At 45.0% G+C, this 18,403-nt stretch overlaps 1 protein-coding gene across 8 annotated transcripts in view; it reads right to left on the bottom strand.

Moving 5' to 3' along the window:
• NTNG1 (netrin G1) overlaps positions 1-17,115 on the bottom strand; it is a 343,984-nt gene extending 326,869 nt beyond the window's left edge. For 4 of the 8 annotated variants that reach the window (XM_075617022.1, XM_075617024.1, XM_075617029.1 and 1 more), the window contains exon 1: positions 16,257-17,115. The gene's annotated coding sequence lies outside the window, so the exon portion shown is untranslated. The remainder of the gene's footprint in view (positions 1-16,256) is intronic. The other 4 variants (XM_075617025.1, XM_075617027.1, XM_075617028.1 and 1 more) reach the window with 1 other exon arrangement.
• Positions 17,116-18,403: the final 1,288 nt, after the last annotated feature.

Here is an 18,403-nt window from a genome sequence, read left to right as displayed (position 1 = left end):
AGAAGTCCAGCCAACATTAAATTCAGAAAAAGGGTAGTTGAAAAAAAGGTTAGTTAATTTTATACTACTAAGCAGAATGGCAGTGTTAGCATAAAATGGTTATACAGCAGACAAAATGGAGTCACCCCTGATATACACATTATCAATATATACACACAAACCTTTCCCGACCACAGATGTATAAATATATACTGTATATATATACACAAACCTATCCCGACCACAGATGTATAAATATATATATTACACAAACCTATCCCGACCACAGATGTATAAATATATATATTACACAAACCTATCCCGACCACAGATGTATAAATATATATATATAAAGCAGTAATAATAGTTCCATCACTCACTGACTTATAGAGTAAATCTAAGGAGTAGGTAACTGCCAAATCAAAAAAGTATTTAATATCAACACAAGTTAAATACACGGAGCAATGTGACCAACACAAAATCGTCTAAAATACATAATGCAAGCACAAGTAGTATAAGAAAAACAGTATGTAACACACTGGATATCTTAAGCACATTTTGCCTGCTGGTTCCTGAGATTAAGGAGCAGGTTTGTGTCTGTGTTTGGATAAAATTGGATACTTTCTATTATTTATTCTATGAGTTATTACAATTTCTGTAAGCGAGTCACCCACTGGGTGCTGTACCTGGTAGGCTATGTATCTGGTGACATCACAATGCACATAGCCTGGTGGCAGATAAGGAGAGTCAGGCAGCTATAAGGGTTACACAGAAAGCAGAGGGAGAGAGAGAGGAAGTCAGTTGATGCGTGAGGGGAAAGTAAGAACGCTGGAGAAGGGGAGAGAGGCGGAAAGAATTGGGGGCATCATAGGGTATTAAAGGAAAGTGATGAGGGGGAGAGAGATGAGTGGGGAGAGAGAGAGAAGGAGGTAGGTTGGTGAGTGGAGGAGGAGGAGGGGGGGGAGATAAGGTTGATTTCTTAGAATTCCCTAGTAACGCTGGGTACTTTAGGCAAGTATTCAATATTCTGGGTACTGTGGATAGCATGGATACTTTAAAGAAAAATAACTTGTGCGCTGGTTACGTTGAAGACTGAGCCAGTGATTGAGCCACCTGTGCTGAAGCAGGGATATCCTTAAACTCTGACCTGTTAAGGGTTCTTGAGGACTGGAGTTGGGAACCCCTGAACTAGAGGATGATTGTCGGCTTGTGTATTGTATCATCTCATCTTAGTCCAGAAACACTATAGACAGTGTTCAATAAACACGCGTTTGCTTTATAAACGTTCCTGGCGCCCAATTCTATTCCAACTTTCCCCCACACGTGGCCAGCCCGGCACCATGTATGTGGGCCTGAGAGACTGAATTTAGGGATATATTCTGACCCTTCCAGATGCAACACCCTTCGGGAGTCGGGGAAAGGGTGTGCGTGTGTGTGTGTGCGTGTGTGTGTGTGTGTGTGTGCGTGTGTGTGCGTGTGTGTGTGCGTGTGCGTGCGCGTGCGCGTGTGTGTGTGTGTGCGTGTGTGTGTGCGTGTGCTTGTAAACAAGCCTTTAGAATTTATTTAGCCTGCTTCTTCTGTTAAAGAACTGTGGCCAATTTAAGGTGAAATAATTTTTTTATGGTTACATTTAAATATGGCCACCATTGTGAATTCTCCAAGAGATGCAACGAAAGAAGTTTCAACATTATGGGATCTATTTATCAACGTAGAGAAAAAATGTGATACATCTCATTATAATCTGTGCACCATGTAACTCCTCCACCAACTCCTGCTACTGACTCTCCCCAAGGTGCAAGCTGGGGCAGAGACGCAGAATGTGATACATCTCATTATAATCTGTGCCCCATGTAACTCCCCCCAACTCCTCCTACTGACTCTCCCCAAGGTGCAAGCTGGGGCAGAGACGCAGAATGTGATACATCTCGTTATAATCTGTGCCCCATGTAACTCCCCCCAACTCCTCCTACTGACTCTCCCCAAGGTGCAAGCTGGGACAGAGACGCAGAATGTGATACATCTCATTATAATCTGTGCCCCATGTAACTCCCCCCAACTCCTCCTACTGACTCTCCCCAAGGTGCAAGCTGGGGCAGAGACGCAGAATGTGATACATCTCGTTATAATCTGTGCCCCATGTAACTCCCCCCAACTCCTCCTACTGACTCTCCCCAAGGTGCAAGCTGGGACAGAGACGCAGAATGTGATACATCTCATTATAATCTGTGCCCCATGTAACTCCCCCCAACTCCTCCTACTGACTCTCCCCAAGGTACAAGCTGGGGCAGAGACGCAGAATGTGATACATCTCATTATAATCTGTGCCCCATGTAACTCCCCCCAACTCCTCCTACTGACTCTCCCCAAGGTACAAGCTGGGGCAGAGACGCAGAATGTGATACATCTCATTATAATCTGTGCCCCATGTAACTCTCCCCAACCCCTCCTACTGACTCTCCCCAAGGTGCAAGCTGGGACAGAGACGCAGAATGTGATACATCTCATTATAATCTGTGCCCCATGTAACTCCCCCCAACTCCTCCTACTGACTCTCCCCAAGGTACAAGCTGGGGCAGAGACGCAGAATGTGATACATCTCATTATAATCTGTGCGCTATGTAACTCTCCCCCAACTCCTCCTACTGACTCTCCCCAAGGTGCAAGCTGGGACAGGGACACAGAATGTGATACATCTCATTATAATCTGTGCACCATGTAACTCCCCCCAACTCCTCCTACTGACTCTCCCCAAGGTGCAAGCTGGGACAGAGATGCAGAATGTGATACATCTCATTATAATCTGTGCACCATGTAACTCTCCCCCAACTCCTCCTACTGACTCTCCCCAAGGTGCAAGCTGGGACAGAGACGCAGAATGTGATACATCTCATTATAATCTGTGCCCCATGTAACTCCCCCCAACTCCTCCTACTGACTCTCCCCAAGGTACAAGCTGGGGCAGAGACGCAGAATGTGATACATCTCATTATAATCTGTGCCCCATGTAACTCTCCCCAACCCCTCCTACTGACTCTCCCCAAGGTGCAAGCTGGGACAGAGACGCAGAATGTGATACATCTCATTATAATCTGTGCCCCATGTAACTCCCCCCAACTCCTCCTACTGACTCTCCCCAAGGTACAAGCTGGGGCAGAGACGCAGAATGTGATACATCTCATTATAATCTGTGCGCTATGTAACTCTCCCCCAACTCCTCCTACTGACTCTCCCCAAGGTGCAAGCTGGGGCAGAGACGCAGAATGTGATACATCTCATTATAATCTGTGCACCATGTAACTCCCCCCAACTCCTCCTACTGACTCTCCCCAAGGTGCAAACTGGGACAGAGACGCAGAATGTGATACATCTCATTATAATCTGTGCACCATGTAACTCCCCCCAACTCCTCCTACTGACTCTCCCCAAGGTGCAAGCTGGGGAGAATCTATTGATATATTATCACTAATTCTGTATTCACGGTATTGGGGGTATAGCGCTGAGGTTGTGCTTTTTTCTACGTGATAAATAGGCACTGCATCTGAGCTACTCTGCAATTAATAAGCAATATTGGTCTCTTTGAGAAACACCCACTTCAATGAAACTTAAGTGAACTAAAAGGCTTGTTTTACACGAGCGGGAGAAATTAATTCCATCAGGCACTAGTCCAAAATAAATTGGCAGTTTCTGCCAAGCGCCCATGGAAAAAACCACCAGGAAATGTGCTCAAAATAAACTGTTTTCCAGACATATTACAAGCAAATTCACCACTATATCTGGGGCTGATTTAGGCAGTGATAATATTCTGCACTCAGGTGGCCAGGGGTGGCCAACTCCACAGCTACCGTCAGGTGTTAAGGATATCCCTGCTTCAGCACAGGTGGCTCAATCAGTAGCTCAGTCGTTGACTGGTTGCCATCTCCAGTCTGCAGGGGCCACCAACAGGTCAGGTGTTAAGGATATCCCTGCTTTGACTGAGCCACTGATTGAGCCACCTGTGCTGAAGCAGGGATATCCTGCAAACCTGGCCTGTTGGTGGCCCTTGAAGACAGGAGTTGCGAACCGCCCCCCACCCACCCCCTAAGCTCTGTTACGCCATTTAACCTAAATTACCGTTGGGTTGATCATAACATCTATCCACTAAAGAAAATAACGGAATGTTAACCCAGTGTAACTCCTGTAAATAACGCTTGGTTACATATTTCCTGCAATGACGGCTAATGATCTGAAAAAGGCTAACGCAGGGAATTAACAAGGGGGGGGGGGGAGAGAGAGGGAAGTAGAGGGAGAGAGGGGGAGAAAGAGGGGGAGTGGGGGAGGGAGAGGCAGGGAGAGAATGGGAGAGGGGGAGAGAGAGAGGAGGGAGACAGGTAGGAAGGGAGAGAGAGGAAGGGGAGAGAGAAGAGAGGGGGAGAAAGGGAGGGAGAGAGGGGGGGTTGAGAGAGAGAGAGAGAGAGAGAGAGAGAGAGAGAGAGGAGGGGGATAGTGTGAGAGAAGGAGAGAGGGCAAGTTTTTGCATATACTCAGGTTTGTGAATAGAAGCTGGCACTCATTTAGATAACCTTGTGTTATTTGCCCTGATTTAGCTGTTCCCTTTGTCTGTGTTAAGATTTCCGATTCCTGAGTGACTTCTGAGAGATCTTTATTAGGGAAGGTTTTGTGGGCGTCTCACACACCAGGATCATAGCAAACCCCGTATTCACGTCTCCCTAAAACCAGGGCGAACTCAGAGAATAACGTGCAAGAGAAAACGTTTCACAGCCGATGACTTTGATGAATGAAAATGGCCTAGGTATAAATCGTTGCTATGGGGCAGACATACAGGGTAATAACAAGCTAATAACATGTTAATAACAAGCTAATAAAACATTAATAACACGTTAATAATGAATCCCAAGTTAGTGCGACACCATAGAAAACCAATGTGATGTGCACTGTGCGTGTCAATGTCTTCTCACAAATGGCGCTCGGGGCGGGACGGGCCGAGGGAGGGGCGGGACGGGCCGGGGGAGGGGCGGTACGGGACGGGCCGGGGGAGGGGCGGGCCGGGCCGGGGGAGGGGCGGGACGGGGGAGGGGCGGGACGGGGGTGAGGTAAAGGTGGCGTTTGGATGTTTAAGAACAGTGCGTTTAATTCATGGAAAGACAGGGAATTATAAAAGGAACATAACTGTTATTCATTTACATAAATCTAAAAGATATCTTTTAATTATGTTTAATTAAGACTTGCACATATACATATTTGCGAGAGCGCGAGACTTTCGATTTAATTATATCTCCAGTTGTACAGTATATATACCCTCTTAAGCCTCCCTCCAAATAAATTAGAGAGATGCCTGTGCTGAAATAGAGCACACCTGAGGCACCCTGGGAGATATGCTAATGCCTATGCAAAGTATAATTAAATGAGTCCTTTCACAAACCTCCTAAAAGGATTTCCATACCAACTGGTAGACCTAAAGCACCGACCTAATGGCAGGAATGGTGTCAGACCCAACAGGACAAGAACCCACAACTTCCACCACAACGCAAGGACAAATGTCACCCGTCTCTACACCCGGGGCCGCTGGCAGTGGTCAAGGACATTTTGGTCATGGTTGTTATGCCGGAAACCTTCGGTCCATTTCCCTGCTAAGTGTCTAAACCCCTTACCCTTACCCTAAAAGCCCCTTACCCTAAAAGCCCCTTACCCTAAAAACCCCTTACACTAAAACCACTTACCCTAAAACCCCTTACCCTAAAACCCCCTTATCCTAAAAACCCCTTACACTAAAACCCCCTTACCCTAAAAACCCCTTACACTAAAACCCCTTACGCTAAAACTCCCTGCCCTAACCTCTAAACCCCTTAAATTAACTCCCTATCATACACAGTAATAAAACTTACTTTGAAGTGACCGGCAGCGGGGGCTCCAGCGGTGGATCGGAGATGGCAGAGGATCCATCTGTACTGTAGCTGAACGCCGGCAGTAATTTTGTCGTGGCAAAACACCCACATCCAAATGTCCTATTCGGCACCCAAATGTGGGGAGAGTGGACACCCTCCAGTCAACACTCAGGTCTGGAACCTCCCCTACCTTCCCCCGGGGCACCCCGCTGGAGACTCCAGGGCTGGAACCTCCCTCCCCCCGGGGCACCCCGCTGGAGACTCCAGGTCTGGAACCTCCCTCCCCCCCTGGGCACCCCGCTGGAGACTCCAGGTCTGGAACCTCCTTCCCCCCCTGGGCGCCCCGCTGGAGACTACAGGTCTGGAATCTCCCTCCCCCGGGGGCACCCCACTAGAGACTTCAGGTCTGGAGCCTCCCTCTTCTCAGGGGGGCCCTGCTGGTGACATTCACCTTCACATTTCCTTTATATACATTTTAATTGAAACCACATAAGAGCCCTAACTGGCACATTAATAGCTGCTACCTGTAAAAGATTCATTTATAAACAAATATTACTTTTTCCTTTTCCACACATTATCCCTCAATGACCCAAACCTCTTTGTAGCCACCGAAGGTGGGGTCATGTCCGAGTTTTTCACTATGGAAATATCCATATTATGCTTCTCTTCTGATAAGAAGTTCCTCTTCATCATCAGGGTCTTCAGCTTTTGACCCCCAATCCTTCCCAAGAACAGAAAAACGATTCTTTACAGGCACCTGAAGAACCTTACCAGCAGGACCTGTAGGAAGTCGAAGAGTCCCCCAAGTCTTTTTACTGTGCCCTTCCTCCTTCTTTTAGGCTGTATCCAGTTCTGCATTCTGTTTTTATCTTTATTGCCCACCAGGATTACGCTCTTGGTAAATACATCCATTGTTTTCTCAGATTGTTCTCCTTCTGGAAGCGAGTTTGTGGAGGTTCCCTCTAAGGGATCTTTTAATATTACTTGGGCCGTGTCAATACAATCTGTAAAAAAAAATTCCACCAGTAGATCTGGGCGAACTCCGTCCACTGGTGGATCTGGGCAAACTCCTTTTTCAGGCTGATCTGGACAAATTCTGTCAGTAACTTTCAAGGTGTTATCATAAAGTGCTTCATGTTCTTCAAAATCCACTTCCTGCTCCCATATTACTGAAAAATTATGCCATGCACATAAATTACATTTAATCTTTGTACAACTTGTCCTCTCATGGCCCAAGGACTGGCACAAGTTGCATGTTAGAACATCACAAGAATTACTTAAGTGTCTGGCTGAACCGCATCTATGGCATAAGGTTGGCTGACCATAGTAAAAACAGTTTCCTTTTTCTCTTCCAATGAAGAAAGAGTTGGGCAGACGTTTTGTAACATTGCCATGTCGCCAAAGTCTGACTTGTACTTTCCAGCCTCCTATCCAGATGTCCTCTTCATCCATGATTCTTGCAGGTAGAGCGAGTACTTCACATTGTCTGCCAAGCCATATCATAATATCTGATATTGGGACTGATTTGTGTCCGAAGAGAATTGTTACAGATTTTGTTTCCGGTTTAGAAACAGGAATAGCTACAAAGGACTTCCATAATTCAGTGTTTTTAATACTCTCATATCTTGTCCAGAAATAGTCCAAATCTTCTGCTATTAACCCCTGGGATGCTGGAAGCTCTGGAACAGATCCTTACTCACAGTCAGATACGCCCTGAGGTGAGCCCCCTTCCCTGAAGTCTTTGGACCCTATTTCAGGGCTTTTACCTTCTGTAGAAACCTTTAGCCGCCTGTCCTTTGCTAAAGAAAGGAAAGCAGTTTTGCCCTTTGGGTTTTTCCTGGCAGTTGATTGATTTAAACGGTCAGGATCTGAATCAAAGTTTTCCTGGGATAAGTTCTCTGTTTTATCTTTAGACACTGCAGACTTGTTCTGGGATCTAGTTTCTCTCCCACATTTTTTAGGCGTCTCCAAACTTATATTTTCTTGAGAGCTTTTAATGTGATGCTTACTGGGGTTCTGGCTTCTTGTTCCACAACATGAATCAGCTCCTTGCTCAGCACTTTGCTCTGCGCCTTGCTCTGCACTTTGCTCTGCATTTTGCTCTGCACCCTGCTCAGCACTGTGAGTTAGCATTTCAATTGTTTTCAAAAGGGAACGTTTCTGTTTGGCTGGACCCACCGTTATTTTGGTAATCTTACGCAGATGTTGTATTTTCTTCTTGTGCCCGCTTCTCCCACAACTGTCCTGTTTCATGTATTCTTGTTTCCTAGATCTTGTTCCTGGTTCCTAATTCCTGTTCCTGGTTCCTGTTACCTGCTGCATTTTCCCCTAGCAGAGGTTGCCTTCTGATTCCTGAGGTCTGCTGCCTACTCTCCTCGCAGAGGCCTGTTTTGGACTCCTGTGCTGAAGCGCTGGTTTGCGGTGTGCCTAGTCCGGTCTGCCTTCTCCCTTTGCTGAGATCGGTACCGTGTGCCGTTCCCGCTCCTCGCGCAGAGGTCACTCCCACGCTGCTGCTGTTCCTACGCTGAAGCGGAGCGCACCTGACTTCCCGTTGCTAAACCCCTGCTTGGATATCAATTTCTCTGCTGTCTCCGACCCAGACCCTGGCGTGTCAAAGGATTACCCTGGCCTCTCCAGCCCTGACCCTTCTATGAGTGACTACGAACTGTGCAATCCAGAACCGGCTTCGTGGCCTAAGGTCGGTGTATTCACATCCCCACCTCAGCCCCGCGGTCCGATCCTGGTTTGTGGCGAGCACAAGCCTGACACCTGGCAGCTAAAGGGGAAAATGAGGACAGTGTTCGATACACCCCAAATAAAACATGATACATTATTTATCGCCTCCTGCTGCCTTTCCCGAAATCAAAGCACAGCAAATCCTGCTGACTTCTCTAGAAGTCTCGATCATTCTTAGCGCCAGACTTCACAAAACATTCACTGATAAAAATCTCCACTTTTCCTACTAAATGCCATTTGTTTTGTTCACAGCTGACACCAAAAATCTCATCGGTTTGGGGTCCTTGACTGGCGTGGTGAGGTCGTAGCGCTGATATATTCAATTGGTATATCAGTATATATTATTGTTGGGCCGTTTAGACGGGACGGGGGTACAGGATTTGAACCGTTTTACGGTATTTTCATTATCATAGTGTAGGAATATTTTATATTCCAGATTACCTCCGTCTTCCTCTTTGTAGATTGTAGCACTAACGGGCCTGTGTATTAATAGTATTATTGGCGTCCAATCGACACACGGAAATCTCACATTGAATTGCGCTTGTTGGGTGCACTTGTGTAAAAATGTATTTATTTACTTATTTTTTTATTTACTTATTTTTCTCAAAGGGCGCCTTAAGCGTTAAACATGGTTTTAGTCAAATGAATGTTGGCGCAAAGAAATGTCCGGTGCTTGGCGCACAGAAATGGCGATGCTGGACGCACAGAAATGGAGACGCTGGACGCACAGAAATGGCGGCGCTGGGCGCACAGAAATGTCCGGTGCTGGGCGCACAGAAATGGCGACGCTGGACGCACAGAAATGTCCGGTGCTGGGCACACAGAAATGTCCGGTGCTGGGCGCACAGAAATGTCCGGTGCTGGGCGCACAGAAATGGCGGCGCTGGGCGCACAGAAATGGCGGCGCTGGGCGTACAGATGTTAATGGGATTTACTAAAAAATAATGTTTCTGTGCTCCCAAAAAAAAGGAGAAAATGTGTCAAAATCGACGCCAAATTCAATTTTAAAAAGTCTGTTTATATCGTTAGCGCAGAATTAAGTCGCTTTGTAGCAACCCAGCCATGTGTCTGACGCAGCGCGGAGGTTTCATTATACAAGGAAAGTAATGTGTTATTGTCACAGCGCAGCGAATATACATAATATGGCACTAATACTATATATTTACTGATACTGGTTATAAATAAAATACACCTCATTCTGTATTAATTGAAATAGTATTCCACATGAGGATGCGTATTAATTAATTGTAAACAACGAACTATGCTTCATAATTATAATTCACATAGCGACCTTCACCCGCACACATTGTTTGAAGGTTCGGACTTTTTTAGCTCTCACATTTTGACACTCATTAAAAATTCACATGGGATAGCACAAAAGCCTCGTGCTTTAGTGACAGTCTTAAAATATCATCTCTTAAAAGACATTTGCAAAAAAAAAAAAAATACATTTTTTTTAAGAGGGCTTAGGTAACCTTCTTTAGAAAAATGGTTATTAATAATCAGGACGATTTTAATGTTGATCAAGTTAAAAGCTTTCATGAAATCGCGGTATTAACGCAACATCTACATCCCGTAGGCTGAATTATTTCTGAATAAGATTTATTCTTATCTGAGGATTATAGAATAGTCAGATTACCCCAAACCTCCAGAAAATAAAGGAAGGAGGGGGGGGGGGGAGGAGGGGGGAGAATATGAGTGTAAAAATTGCCAAAAAAAAGGGAAGAATTTGGAAAATGTGTGGGTTTTTTTTTTAAATTTAATTTTTTTAACAAAAGTCTAAGACCCGACTTCTCCGTTGTCATCTTGATGCGGATTTGAAGGTGATAATCGTTCGTTTTAAAAAAAAAAGATCCATAGAATCAGGGTAAAAAAAAATATATTTTTTTAAATGAACTCTTCACCTCCCTCCCCCCCCCTCCCCCATAAAACCCCTTTTAAGAAAGCCCCCAGAAAATCAGCTATTCTTAAAAAATATATCCAGTGCTCTGTTTTTAAAATAATTCTCCTGTTATTCGTCTTTAATTATTTTATGCCAGGCACTCGCTCACCACGTCGGGGAAGTCTCATTTCCTAAAGAGACATCTTTTTTTATCCCGCAAAAAAAACCCCCAGACATCTGTGAAGAGCTCAAAAAAAAAATTCAACCAAGTTGGGTTTACTAACGGAAAGAGAAAAATCGGAGGAAAAGAAAAAGGTTCAATTGTGTTGTTTTTTGTCCACTATAATTCCCTCGCTAGTTCCCCACTATAATTCCCTCGCTAGTTCCCCACTATAATTCCCTCGCTTGTTCCCCACTAGATAGTTCCCCCAGAAAATAAAAACACCCCTTGTGCGCACATTCACATAAATCTGCAGCCCTGCTCTTCCCCATTATCTCGTTGCATACACCGCTTCCCCTGCAGCCAGGGATTCTGGGTAATGACATGCAAATGAGCACACCCAGTGTCACCTTTTACTTTTTAACCATTTTAACACGGACCCCTATAATCTTATGTCTGCCGCATTACACAGCTTTTCAGCACAGCCTGGGTTACAGAAGTGCAGATCCAGTAACCTACTCACAGACAGCAGTCTTTTGAGAGTTATTAGAGTAAGGCTTTGTAATGTGAAGTATAACCAGACATTAAAAAAAGTTATGGTGGGTAAAACAAAAGTGACAAAAACCCCTACCCCGTGCAGCAAATAGAAATCCCACGTGAGAGAGCAGGCACACGTCTCAGACAGGTCTGCCACCCTGCCCTTCCCCGTTATCTCTTAGCATACAGCGCTACCACTACAGCCAGGGATTCTGGGTAAGGACATGCAAATGAGCACAGCGTGTCACTCTTGACTTCTCGTCCCCTCAATACTGTAGTGTATAAGGGTTTACTTATTGAACTCGGACGGCTGCAAATGTGGAACAATACTGGCCAAAAATGACTTTATCACAGAGAAAATGCCGGTGGTTTTAAGGGGAACATATATTATTGCTAATTCAATGCTGTTTCTCGCCCACGTTTTGCAGCAGGGACACTGTGTAATAAGACCCGCAAATGGCATTTTGCACTTGAAATTGACGCTCAGAAATCGCTCGTGTGCTGGCCTAAATTTTCCTCAACGAGCGTCAAAAAGTCAAATATATTGACGCACGCAAAACTGTTTAGCACGGGGCACACACGCTAATGTGATGTACTACATAAAATACAAATACATAGATGTCTGTGGTCATTGAACTTGTGCCAGCCAGGTGTCCCGCCCGACGGGCACAGACAGGGCAAAAAAACAAATGGAGCGGTAAAAACGTAAATCTCTGGTCATTGATTTGTAGCAGTTACTGTATACGTGTTCCGCCTACACTTGTGCCCACTCCTTGGCGTACGCCATGTTTGCAGGTTGTTTGCTCACTGGGGCCAGTGTGCGCACTTCCCCCGTTCCTACTGTAAGTCCATTTTTGGATGTAAGTTACTCGGTGCATGCTGGGTAACGGAGGTTATATTGTTGGGTCGCTGTTTTTTGTTAGTAGTGACGCAGCGTTGCAAATATGAGGTGTCGCCCAAGACGAATCGTCATACAAATATTCAAGCTTTATTAGCAGGTTAAACAGATACGCATGGATCTCAAAGTGCTGGGAAAAAAGTGCTTCATCAGGGGTGCTAGCCCAGGGGTTGCCAACTCCAATCATCAAGGGACACCGACAGATCAGGTTTTCAGGATATCCCTGCTTCAGCACAGGTGGCTCAATCAGTGGCTCAGCACTGAGCCACCTGTGCCGAAGCAGGGACTAATTGAGTCATCTGTGCAGAAGTTGGGACTGATTGAGCCACCTGTGCTGAAGCAGGGACTGATTGAGCCACCTGTGCTGAAGCAGGGATTTCCTGAAACCCTGACCTGTAGATGGCCCTTGAGGACTGGAGTTGCCCACCCCTGCTATAGACTGTGGCGTAGACAAACGGTTACTGGAATCCCAGTGTTGCTGGGAATGGCTGGAGTGGGGTTATCTTTCTTGGGAAAGGGCTGAAATGTTGTTTTTTTTGCGCAGTCTGATTGAAGTATTTTTCTTTTTGCAGAAAATGAGAAGGACGTTACCGAGGGCGGGCGGGCTTGATGGGGGCGGAGTGATTATTCACGTGCTCGGATAACATGTGCCGGGCTTGGGTGGCATTGTTCCGCAGTAATGAGAAGGCGTTGGGTAGTGGGTGAGTCGCCATGTTCCTGCCCAGCCTGTGGCTCTTACCCTGCCCTTCCTTACCCTGCCCTTCCTTACCCTGCCCTTCCTTACTCTGCCCTTCCTTACTCTGCCCTTCCTTACCCTGCCCTTCCTTACCCTGCCCTTCCTTACCCTGCCCTTCCTTACCCTGCCCTTCCTTACTCTGCCCTTCCTTACCCTGCCCTTCCTTACCCTGCCCTTCCTTACCCTGCCCTTCCTTACTCTGCCCTTCCTTACTCTGCCCTTCCTTACCCTGCCCTTCCTTACCCTGCCCTTCCTTACCCTGCCCTTCCTTACTCTGCCCTTCCTTACCCTGCCCTTCCTTACCCTGCCTGGCCCGTGGTTCTATAAAGGTGCAGGTGGGGCCAAAATACCTAGTAAGTTTTTCACTGGGAAGTTTTACTGTCTGTGTTACACTAATACACTTACACTTACTGCTATCACTGTGTGTGTTACACTAATACACTTACGCTTACTGCTATCACTGTGTGTGTTACACTAATACACTTACGCTTACTGCTATCACTGTGTGTGTTGCACTAATACACTTACACTTACTGCTATCACTGTGTGTGTTACACTAATACACTTACACTTACTGCTATCACTGTGTGTGTTGCACTAATACACTTACACTTACTGCTATCACTGTGTGTGTTACACTAATACACTTACACTTACTGCTATCACTGTGTGTGTTGCACTAATACACTTACACTTACACTTACTGCTATCACTGTGTGTGTTACACTAATACACTTACACTTACTGCTATCACTGTGTGTGTTACACTAATACACTTACACTTACTGCTTTCACTGTGTGTTACACTAATACACTTACACTTACTGCTATCACTGTGTATGTTACACTAATACACTTACACTTACTGCTATCACTGTGTGTGTTACACTAATACACTTACACTTACTGCTATCACTGTGTGTGTTACACTAATACACTTACTGCTAACACTGTGTGTTACACTAATACACTTACTGCTATCACTGTGTGTGTTACACTAATACACTTACTTCTATCACTGTGTGTTACACTAATGCACTTACACTTAGTGCTATCCCTGTGTGTGTTACACTAATGCATTTATACTTACTGCTATCACTATGTGTTACACTAATGCACTTACTGCTATCACTGCGTGTGTGTTACACCTAATGCACCTACATTTACTGCTATGACTGTGTATGTTACTCTAATACACTTACTGTTGTGTGTGTGTGTGTGTGTGTGTGTGTGTGTGTGTGTGTGTGTGTGTGTGTGTGTGTGTGTGTGTGTGTGTGTTTTATGCACGGTTGCATTCATGTGGGTGTGTGTGTATACACACAAAACTATATATATATTATAGTTATACTTTATGAAGGTAGCAGTTATTAGATAGACAGATAGATAGATAGATAGATAGATAGATAGATAGATAGATAGATAGATACGATAGATAGATAGATAGATAGATAGATAGATAGATAGATAGATAGATAGATAGATAGATAGATAGATAGATAGATATGCAGCTAGATAGATAGATAGATAGATAGATAGATAGATAGATAGATAGATAGATAGATAGATATGCAGATAGATAGATAGATAGATAGATAGATATGCAGATAGATAGATAGATAGATAGACAGACAGACAGACAGACAGACAGACAGACAGACAGACAGATAGATAGATAGATATTAACGTATATGCTCTTGAAATCAGGGAATCTCTCAGCGCTCACTATTCCTCTACATGCAGATATATATATATCTAAACAAACAGAACTGGGTATCCGCAGCACTCTTCTTCAGTTCGAAAATATCTTCTTTATTGAATCCATCAGAACAAAAATGAAAAGTGGGCGATGTTTCGGAACTGGGGAACTTGACAAAAGACCTGCGTGGTCCGACCAGTCGCCCACTTTTCATTTTTGTTTTGTATGTTCTGATGGATTGAATAAAGAAGATATGTTCGAACAGAAGCGGAATGCAAAAATGTGTTTGTGTTTGTGTGTGTGTGTGTGTGTGTGTGTGTGTGTGTATATATACACACACATGCACGCACAATTAGATGGTTTAACTATTTTCTTGCCAGAGAGACAGGTGGAGAGCTTTGTGTCTGACAGGGCCTGCTTTGCCTTCTTGTTCTTGCCACGGTATCGATCCTCAGGTAACAGGAGAGATCGTTTGGGTCACTTTTAGTAACAATCCTTCCTACCCTCCAGGAACCTGCTGTCCTTGCTGTTCCCAGAATAAACGCTCCCTTCCACCTTTACCCACCAGAGGGCGCTCCTCCTCCTCCTCCTGTCTGCTACTCTCTTATAGGGAGCAATTGTTGGGCTAAAAGCGGTGTCTGCCCCAAGTGCCCCTGTGCAAATGGCCAGAGGCGAGAAATGGAACCAGATTTAATACGGGAAATTAACTGGAGTGTATTGAGTATTGTGTTTGGATAAAACCGGAGTGGAGGAAAGAGATTGAACTCAATTTTAAAAGCCAGGAGTTTGATAACTGACCTCTTTGTGCGTCAATTAAAGAGTCATTGCTTCAAACAGTTATTGCAGTACAGAGCAGTAAGCCTGCCCACCTACCCACCCATTAACACGGCAATTTCTCATAGATGTATAATATATCTCTCTCTCTCTCTCTCTCTCTCTCTCTCTCTCTCTCTCTCTCTCTCTCTCTCTCTCTCTCTCTCTCTCTCTCTCTCTCTCTCTCTCTCTCTCTCTCTCTCTCTCTCTCTCTCTCTCTCTCTCTCTCTCTCTCTCTCTCTCTCTCTCTCTCTCTCTCTCTCTCTCTCTCTCTCTCTCTCTATATATATACACACACACACACACACACACACACACATCTATATCTATATCTATATATACACACATACATTATCAATACATCTATCATCTATCTATATGTCTGTCTGTCTAATATTTATCTATCCAGCCTGCTATAAATCTACTTGAATGTCTCCCTGTCTATGTATCTACCATCGTACATTCAAATATATGTGCGTATACATACACACAAATATACAAATGCCTATATACACCGGAGCAGCCTTCAACATTTCATTCATCCCATTCAGTGTCTGTATATACATAGATACAGATATACATATATAATTGGAGACAAAACGTGTTTTGTACCAAATGATATCGCTTATTGAGGTCCCCTGCATGCATTGCTCTCATGCCGATAACTGAGATCAGAAGAAAGTGGTTTTCAAAGGGCAGTAGCCCCTAGCACAGACACTGAGACCTGTTCAAACTGTGACATCCTCAGTGCTGATCTTGACAAAAAAGAAAATGAAACAATTAAGAACCCCCCCCCCCTCCCTTCACCACAGCCCCTCACCCACCTCCTTCAGACCCTGAGGGAGCCTTCACCTGAATCTCTCTCTGCTTGGAACATTTCGGCAATAAAAGACATGCAAATGAGGAATGAAACATTCAGGGAAACTATGGTACTTACTGTGAGTGAGAATCTCTGGGTCCTAATTAGAGTCCCTGGGTGAGGAGTTATAATCCTATTTTATTTGGGATCAATTAGTGAACAGGTCTGACTGAGGTCTCCTTTTAGGAATATTGGATCGCCTTTCTTACTGGAACCAGTATCCACCGAGTTTAAAGAGAGCTGACCCAAGCCGTGGACATCACCATGTATTAGCCATGTCACTGCCAAGAGACTGAGCAAAAAAACCTTAGTTTGCTCTGGATTAACAGGGGACTTTCTGAAAGGAAAAGAAAGTGCCTTCCCTGCCTTTATTCTCTTTCCCTCTTGCCAAAATCAAACCAAGAATGGCTTTGCTCCTTGTGGCTTCCAGATGTTCCTTGAGGCTACTGCACTGTCTTTCTCCTGATGTGATGTGTGATGAGATGCTGTTACTGTAGGTCCAGAGTGCTGAAATGTAGGACAGCTGCTCTTCTCATTGTATATGGAGTGGAGGTTTGTTGATGGGGGTTGGGTCTCATCAACAGCAATAATCACCCCCGCAATTAGGATGGGTATCAAGGGTGGGGACCTTGCAATCGGTCCAGACTGTCCATCCAAGTTAATGCATCGCGCATAGCTCTGGGAATTGAGGAAGCAGGCACCAGCTTCAGTGATGTGTGCCAGGGGTCTTCTCCTCTGCTGTGGTCCTCAGGTTGAGGGAGGGAAGAGGCTCACCCTGTGAAGAACCTCCACAAATACCACCAGGCAGGGGCTGGTAGAAGACGGAATCAGGGCAGAGCTGGGGGAAGACAGCTGGCACATGGAAGGAGGAGAGAGCTAGAGAGAGAGAGAGAGGTATCTTGCTGTTTAGAGAAGTGATCTGCAAATGCCAGCAACCCAGAGATATAGCAAACCTTATACCAGCACTAAACCAAGCTTCCTGAGCGGTCCTAAAACCCTTCGCTCATCCTCCCCTGACAAGCTCTGCATTATTGATTGCAAGCTCTGCGGCTCTGGCAAGGACAGAACCCCAGCTATCAGCGGGGGGTGGGGGTGTAGGTGGGGGGGGGGGTGAAGGGAATGGGGACATTTTATCTTCTAAGAGGGTAAATTCCGCTGACTTTTTAAGAGGGGAGCAGAGGCGAGAGCCAGCTCTGGGGAATTTCTGCACCTCTGCGACAGCGGTTAACCCCTTACTGGCCGCGGACGACTTGCAAGATATTGCAGAAATACAGGTGTCTGCGAGTGCGCTGCTCATAGCAGTGTACATCTGTGTGTACTGTATGCAGAGCAGTGTATATCTGTGTGTACTGTACATAGAGCAGTGTGTACGTACTGTACACAGTGACGTGTATATCTGTGTGTATGTACTGTATGCAGAGCAGCGTATATCTGTATGTACTGTACGTAGAGCAGTGTGTATGTACTGTACACAGAGACGTGTATCTCTGTGTGTATGTACTGTATGCAGAGCAGTGTATATCTGTGTGTACTGTACGTAGAGCAGTGTGTACGTACTGTACACAGAGACGTGTATCTCTGTGTGTATGTACTGTATGCAGAGCAGTGTATATCTCTGTGTACGGTACGCAGAACAGTGTATATCTGTGTATGTACTGTACGCAGAGCAGTGTATATCTGTGTGCATGTTACTGTATGCAGAGCAGTGTATACCCGTGTATGTACTGTACGCAGAGCAGTGTATATTTGTGTATGTACGCAGAGCAGTGTTTGTGTGTACATATGCAGAGCTGTGTACAGTATATCTGTATGTATTGATGCAGAGTATTGTATATCTGTGTGTACATACGTAGAGCAGTGTATATCTGTGTGTACACTCTACACAGTGCAGTGTATATCTGTGTGTACTGTACGCAGTGCAGTGTATATCTGTGTGTACTGTATGCAGAGCAGTGTATATCTGTGTGTACAGTACGTACTCTACGCAGAGCAGTGAATATCTGTGTGTACATATGCAGAACAGTTTATATCAGTGTGTAAGTACTGTACGCAGAGCAGTGTATGCCAGAATAAGAAAAGGTGTGCTAGGTATATTTTTACATATTGCTCTGCGTATATGTCTATCTGTATACACATGCAGGGCAATTAATATCAGCGTTATATGTGGAAAACACATCAATATTTCTAATGCATAAATACCGTATGATTTATGCACAGAGCAATCT

Source organism: Ascaphus truei, chromosome 10 (assembly GCF_040206685.1).
Source record: "Ascaphus truei isolate aAscTru1 chromosome 10, aAscTru1.hap1, whole genome shotgun sequence".
In the NCBI taxonomy this organism is placed as follows: domain Eukaryota; kingdom Metazoa; phylum Chordata; class Amphibia; order Anura; family Ascaphidae; genus Ascaphus; species Ascaphus truei.
The sequence above is the reverse complement of the archived record's forward strand: the minus strand, read 5'-3'. Positions and strand labels throughout refer to the sequence as shown.